This window comes from Cucumis melo, chromosome 7 (assembly GCF_025177605.1).
Source record: "Cucumis melo cultivar AY chromosome 7, USDA_Cmelo_AY_1.0, whole genome shotgun sequence".
Lineage (NCBI taxonomy): Eukaryota > Viridiplantae > Streptophyta > Magnoliopsida > Cucurbitales > Cucurbitaceae > Cucumis > Cucumis melo.
The window spans coordinates 29718156-29725715 of NC_066863.1; the positions used below are offsets into that span (position 1 = coordinate 29718156).

At 42.2% G+C, this 7560-nt stretch overlaps 1 non-coding gene across 1 annotated transcript; it reads right to left on the reverse strand.

The window, feature by feature from the left end:
* Window positions 1-6661: 6661 nt before the first annotated feature.
* Window positions 6662-6735, reverse strand: TRNAW-CCA (transfer RNA tryptophan (anticodon CCA)). Its single transcript has one exon. It is a non-coding gene; the product is annotated as a tRNA-Trp (tRNA).
* Between the last annotated feature and the right edge of the window lie 825 nt (window positions 6736-7560).

Here is a 7560-nt window from a genome sequence, read left to right on the forward strand (position 1 = left end):
AAAGACAAGAAGAAGAAGGTGTATTTGAACTCGAAAAGAAAGAAATCTCGTATTATCATTCTAATGTGAACTGGATCTCCTTTTCCTGCTAAAGTGAGTCAAGGCTGGATGAAATTGAGTTGAGGCGACGTAGTCAAATAAGAAGCCGGAGGCTGGGTTTTCTCACTCTTTTCACATGAGAAGAATTTGCTTGAATCTTTCCGTAATTCTTCTTTTCTTCCCTCAGGGGCGAGGCCCCACGGAGCGGGGGAATAAGTCAGTACCCGGCGGAGTACGAGGCAAAGAACTAATGGAGCACTTGCAGCTGAGTCAGTTGCCGTGTCGGAATAAGCCTCAGTTCTTTCGGAACCCCACCGCTACCTGGGCATCTTCCGACCAAGGCTGATTATTGCAGACTTTGGACTGAGGGCTTTCTCTTTCGAAATCTTCTTTGAGCCTTTCTTTTCACTCATTCGATTCTTCTGTATTCTTCCTTTTCAGACCTCCGTCCTCACTCGAGTCTGATGATATTCTCAGTCTGAAATTCTGATCTCGTGAAGGACCTGAAATGGGATTCCTTTATCGGGTCCTTTAGCTTAAGCCAATAGCATATGAGGCCTTCAGTCAAACTAGCTGGATCAATCATTGATTAGCATACCCCCGAAGTCTACGTGGGCCTTTCGACTACTATTAATTCCTAGTTAATCCAGTAATGAAGACAGCGGAGGTTTAGCCTCAACTCATTCAATGAATTTGAATTCCGGTCCTACTCAAGATTTTCCAGCAATGGAATGGGACATTGTCTAAAGAGAAATTGCCGTATAGCGCCTATCTCTCATAAGAGAAGGGAGAGAATAGTATATGAGTTGGAAATCCATTCCAAGCGCTCCTAGCTCAGAAAGCAGACAGAGAGAGATGCCCAGTCCAAAATAGACTAAGAAAGATAGGTCTAACTTGATGTCCTCCGTGATCATCAAGATCAATCAAAAATCTTCTCAAATAAATCCTACTTTCATTTCTGCAAGAAGTCAGAGCTCTTTCTTATCATACACTCTTATTCTTTGAATGAATCAAGAAAGTCTTCCTCTTCTTTCTGGGCCTTCTCTCTATCTGAAAAGAGAGAAAGTAGACAGAAAAGAAAGACAAAATCAAGCCCAAAAGGATCAGAGGAAATCAAGGTAAATGGCTAGCAGATTAGCAGTGGAGCTTCGGGACAAGAGGGTCAGTGGCCAACTCTCTTTCATTCTCTCTCTTCATATCTGAATACCAAGATACCTGCCAAAACCAAGAAAAAGACTCCAGCATGAAGAAGAAAGAGAGGTCCAAGCATCAAAAGAGGGGACTGGGGATTGGTCCCTGGTGATAGAGTGAATATCGAAGATCTGCGAACTCGGAAAGCATCATCCCAATAACCCTGAAATTGCGATCAACTACCTTGCCCACAAGGCATCCACCATACTAGTCCCATATAGTACTCACTGTGCGAGGGCAAAACTCTCCCCCGAGAATTTGATTGATCAACGGGGGCAGCCCCACCTATCTTCAATCTCGGCCCCCAAAACATTCCCTTCATTGGAAATCCTCCATGGAAGGGCTCCTCAGTACATCACGGGTCCCATTCACACACCGCTCCACATCACCCGGATTACTAAAGTAGTTGAAGCGGACAATTGGCTTAAGCCCTTCGATCCGTAGATGGGAACCGGAGTGAAGGAGAGTGGCCCAGTAATCTTCTCCGGTGGCCACAGTGAGATAGAGTGGTTCAGCTGGGTTCCGAATGAAAAGAGAGCGGGAGAGAAAAGGTATGAGATTGGAAGTTGGGTAAGCCCCCGCCCCTGAATTCGCCCGCTTATTTCAATCTCAATTCCCACTCCGCGGTACGTTGGCGACTACCCCTTTTGAGCACTCCCTATATGTCTCCACTACTCAGTCAGGAGTACCTACTATCTGAGATGGAGAGTGGAAAGCCACGGAGTATTAATGATGACGAAAGACTATCTTAATGAACTTAATGATGACGAAAGACTTTATAAAAGAAATGTATCATATTCAATCTTTCTATAGACTAGAAAAAACAATATTAACAAAAAATCAATGTCTCGTATTCAATCTTTCTATCGACTATCCAAAACAAACTGATGGTATTAAAGATTTAGAAGACTATATAAAAGATGAAAATCAATGTAATATGAGTGACTCTGAAATCCATATTACATTTCTTTTCATTCGTCGGCTTCTTTCTCTTTTTCCTTCTATTAAGAGTACGCCCCTCTTTTTCAGAAATTCCCACCCTACATCTCTTCTTGTCTTCCAAGTCTGATGATAGATGCTTAGAGTACGGATTCTTATGAGACTCGGGAAAGCCCTAAGCCAATGCATAAGAAAAAACTGAGTGAGACTGATGACTTAGAGGAATTCCTCTACTCATACGAGAAAGAGATGCTTGTCCTACTTATGACATCCAGCAGCAAAGAGAATGAGAACTGAAAGTCTTTTTCAATCTGTATTTATTCTCCCCCGCGGTACCCCATGTAGATAGCTAGTGGCGCGTCCCTACTCACTTCAAGTTCACCATCGCTTTGTACTAACCATAGGTTTACCGGCTTCGCAGGCACCATTTCGGTCCTATCATGGCCTCGCACTTTGGGCGTATCTTTGTTTTGGAAAGGATTGAGAAAGCATTAATATGGCCTTCGAAAGACAGATTGAGAACTCAAAGAGAGAGATTCTTCGCCACACAACTACCATGATAGCTTAAACTTTTTGTCTTGAAGCAAGTTCGAATTTAGTACTCTCCCTAGACGTGGACCGGCTTGAATAAAAGCACCTTGGGCGTCTAGTTTGAGAAACCTCTTGCTAACTCTTTTCAAGATACAAAGCTAGAACTACCGAATAGAAGACGAATCTCATCTAAGTTCTATAATGTAATTTCTTTCTAAATGAAATAATTTCCATTACGAAAGAATGAATTGAGAATCTTTGATTTCAGTTCATCTTTGGTGAATGCTTTTCTCGTTAATGAATTAATTCAAAGAATGGCGGCTAAGACTGCTTGGGCTAAGAATAAGAGGTTGGAAGGATTACTATTTCCTTTCAAAAGGATGGCTAAGCTTTCGCCGATGAATCGCTAAAGGATACTGGAAAATATAGCCTTTTCACCGCAAAATCAAGCGGAAATCTTCTTTGAACCTTGTAAATAACTGGGACACCGCGTAGTGGGAGTCAATCAAAATCGAAAAGAGGCCGGCGAGATAGATATGAAAGACCAAGAGAGAGGTGAAAAGAAGATTGAATTTCGCCTTTACTGCTTTTGTAAGCGCATTCTCTGAAACTTTGTCCACCTCTACAACTAGGTCTTTCCTTGATTCTCCTCCCGCGGGAACAAGATCCCTATGAGTGCTATCTCCTTTTGGCGGGGACGGATTTGTCTGTTATGAAGCCTCAGAACGGGGTTTGGTCTATTCATACCGAGAAAAGATAGACTCCGAAGAGCGGGCTTCTAACCTTTCTGACTCTGGCACAACGGAGAATCAAGATGTCAGTGAGACAGCCGCACCCGAAACTCAGCGTATTCTCCCCGGGCAGAAAAAGTCAAGATCTTCCATAATGGTATGGCTAGTCAGTCCTATCTACTCACTCTTTCATCTAACCTGCCCCCCGTCTAGATCTTTCCAAAAGTACGATTTTAGAGACTGAACATAGATAGAAATTACATTTCTTCTTTTTGAAGGGTGAACTTTGGGCTTAAAGGGTAGCTATTTTCCCCTCCTCCTTTTATGATCACATGCACATGAAAAGAAGACGCGGTTCTCCGGGCAGGTTAGACGCGACCAGAGGTAGAGGTTGGAGGAGAGGTTTGAACATTATCCGTAGTCTCAGTCTCACTTCAATAGGCATCGGAATGAGAGACCGGCCGCCGGGCTTGGAGCTTCTACCCGTCTGATATGGAATCAGGCACAGTGGAAGGATCAAAATGAAAGTTTACGCCGAAAAGTCACTCCAATCTGAATCAGTCTAAGTCGCAGAAGAGGGAGCAAAAAGCCTCAGACGGGACGATAACCAAAAGCACGTTCGGATCGAGAGACCCGCGCGACCTCTTGAATAAGAGGATGCACCATCCATCTGGCCTTGGAAATGAAACTACCACGTACCGGTTCTAATATCTCCCCGAGGCAGCCTGATCTCTTGAATTTGATCTTTCATGAAATTACCATAAGATCTCCCTTAAAGTGAGACAAGAACTCTTGAGAGCTTAAGTTCTCTTAATCAATGAGACCCCTCCGAACCGGGAAAAGGAGTGGCCCCCACTCCTAAGAGTGCTCCGTGTCCCGGCCGATTAGAAGCCTCGTCCCCTGATCTTTCTGTCCTCGTCAAATCTCGTTTTTAGGAAGCGGGGAGTCCTCTTCTAAGTTGATTAATACCTTTGCCTCAATCTTCTTTGAACCGGATTTCTTTTCATGAATCAGGGCCACTGCATGTAATCACACTTTTGCCCTTTAGCCTTTATCCTTCTTTGTAGAGGTTTTCCTTTGAGCTACTTCCGTCCCTCTTCCTATGGTCGAGCTACTTCCGTCCCTCTTTTGGGAACTTTTGGGAATAGGTATTAGAGCAAAGGCGAGTAGGTTCATTTGACACTTTTCTAAGATTTCTTCGGTAATCCGCAGATAAAGTCAGTCATTTCTTCCTCCTTTCTTCCTTCTAATGGAGGAGAAAATTCTTTCATCCTTTGGTAGCAAGATCTGGGCAAGTCCAAGAACGTCGTACTCATCTATGTTGAAAATCTCATTTTCCTTGAGCATGAATTCCTGAACTTGAAAGAAGTTGTTGTCCAGCGGTGAGCCCCCCTGGGCATCGAGAATGCCCGCTCTCTTTTCTATGCACCACCCCCACTCCGCGGTTGAAATAAGCCTTTGTTTGCTCCACTATCTTTATCATAGGAGAATTTGAAGGGGAAAATCCTTTCGGCCCAGGGACCCGTCTTTTGAAAAATATAGGGTAGTAGGTCCTTGCCTTTATTTCTTTGAATAATAGGAACCTTGATCCTCTTAAGAAGGACTCTTTCGTACTTAGCGTCGAGCCTACATATTTTTTGTCCATCTAAGAGTTTAAGAAGATGATTCAGGTAGGCTCCCGGCTTTTCCTCATAAAGAGTTCGGCTCCGTGGTCCTGAAATTCGTCAAGTACCCATAGGTCAAAGAAGTCATTTGCACCCGAGTAGTCACTTTTTCTTTCCATCAGTTTGTTTTGGATAGTCGATAGAAAGATTGAATACGATACATTTCTTTTTGTTAATATTGTTTTTTCTAGTCTTTCTAAAACCTGAAGATTCTTTTATAAAGTCTTTCTAAAACATTAAGAAAGTCTTGATAAAGCATTAATATGGCCTTCGAAAGACTAAAAGAGAAGAAAGATAGAAAGAAGAAAAGTTCTCAAACCGAATCTCTCTAATTTTTTGATGATATTACTGGAGCTCTTTCTTCATCAAAGATTGATAGTGAAATTGAGAATGAAAGAGAGATCGCGCCAGTCTGAGGCTTCGGCAACATCTCAATCAGGTCGAGCTTCCTCTGTCTCTTTCTGCCTCTTTCTCGTAAACACGGTCTTTCTATTCTAAGCTCCAGTGGATATTGATGGTATTCGTGAACCTCTTTCTGGATCTCTACTTTACGGAAAGAATATGATGAATGCTGCCATTATCCCGACTTCTGCTGCTATCGGGTTGCACTTTGACCCAGGAAGCTGCTTCCGTTGATTCATGCTTATAGAATGGTGGTCCTTATGAGCTAATGGTTCTAGACTTCTGACTTGGTCTAGCATCTGACATGGGTCGAGAGTGGGAACTGAGTTTCCGTCTGGATATGCGTCCTTGGATTGCTGTTGCATATTAAGCTCCTAGCAGCTACTGCTCTTTTCTTGATCTACCCGTCAAGAAACCTTTGATGATGGTATGCCTCTAGGAATCTCTGGTACTTTCAACTTCATGATTGATTGTATTCCAGGCTGAGGACAAGATCCTTATGCACCCATTCCATAGGTGTAGCAGGTGTATTCGGGGGGCTCCCTATTCAGTCCTATGCATGCTTCCTTGCTAACTTCTAGTTTGATCAGGGAAAGCAGAGAAAATGAATCTGCTAATTCACAGGTTACAGATTCGGTCAAGAGGAAGAAACTGAGAATCTCGTAGCTGCTCATGCTTATTTTGGCCGATTGATCTTCCAATATGCTAGTTTCAACAACTCTCGTTCTTTACATTTCTTCCTAGCTGCTTGGCCTGTAGTAGGTATCTGGTTCACCGCTTTAGGTATTAGCACTATGGCTTTCAACTGAAATGGTTTCAATTTCAACCAATCTGTAGTTGATAGTCAAGGTCGTGTAATTCATACCTGGGCTGAGATTCTTAACCGTGCTAATCTTGGTATGGAAGTTATGCATAAACGTAATGCTCACAACTTCCCTCTAGACCTAGCTTGAAGTTCCATCTATCAATGGATAAGACTGATAGTGTATACGAGTTCTTGAAAGTCAAGGTTCAATCTAATATGATTCTTCTTTTCTCAAAACTCAGAAATTTTGCATCACTTTTCTCCTCTTCTTGCTTTAAGAGATAAGGGAGGTCAAATTCAGGTTGCTCTTCAAGTTAGTTAAGTTATTTCATTGTAATTAGACCTAAGAAGAACTCCATCACGCTCTGTAGGATTTGAACCTACGACCTCGGGTTTTGGAGACCCACGTTCTACCGAACTGAACTAAGAGCGCTTGAAAAAATGCAAAAAGTAGATAGTGTACCCGAGCTTGAAGAATGAAAGATTTTTGATGTCCACCTCCTGACTGCCCAGAGGAGAAGTAATAGGTAGGAATGAGAGGATTGGAAGAAGTGACTGAAAGAGAAAGGTCACTTTCAGGGGAATTTCTGACTCGAGACAGGACGCGCGCAATCACTCTTTGAGTTTACTAACTAGTCTTGTACAAAAGAAATATGTAAAGTGAATCTGGATAAAGAAGTCAAGAGGTTTTGACTCCGTCCGAAGAGTCCGTAGGACTATTCATTGCCGTAGGTTTATTTCTTTAATGCTAATATAGTACCTTTCTCAAATACGGAAGAGAACCGAGTCTTTTTTCTTTTTGTTTTGTGACTTTCTAGACTTTGATTTACTAAAAATCATAGTGATTATAATGAGACATTTCTTTTTGATAATCTTGATAAAGAATTAATATTGATTTAGAATGAAAGAGAATTTGTCATACTAAACTTTTTCTTAATATTAAGAAAGTAATTGCATAAAGAAAGAATAATATAGAAGTCAGAACCTATCTTAATGATGACGAAAGACTTGAAAAAATCAATGTCTCGTATGCTTCGGAGTGAAAAACTGCTTTCCAAAGATCTGGGGATGAGTTTAGTTCTTGACTAAGACAGATATTCCCGAAAGCTATTCATGCTGCTTTGAGTGGAATCTTTGATACATTGATACGTGGGTCCGGAGGACCGGGTAGGGCCAGGAAAGTAGGGACTAGACAAAGTCTGACCCTCTTCTTAGGCCTCTTTGTTAGCGAAGTGAGAGAGAGGTAGAAGCTCGACGA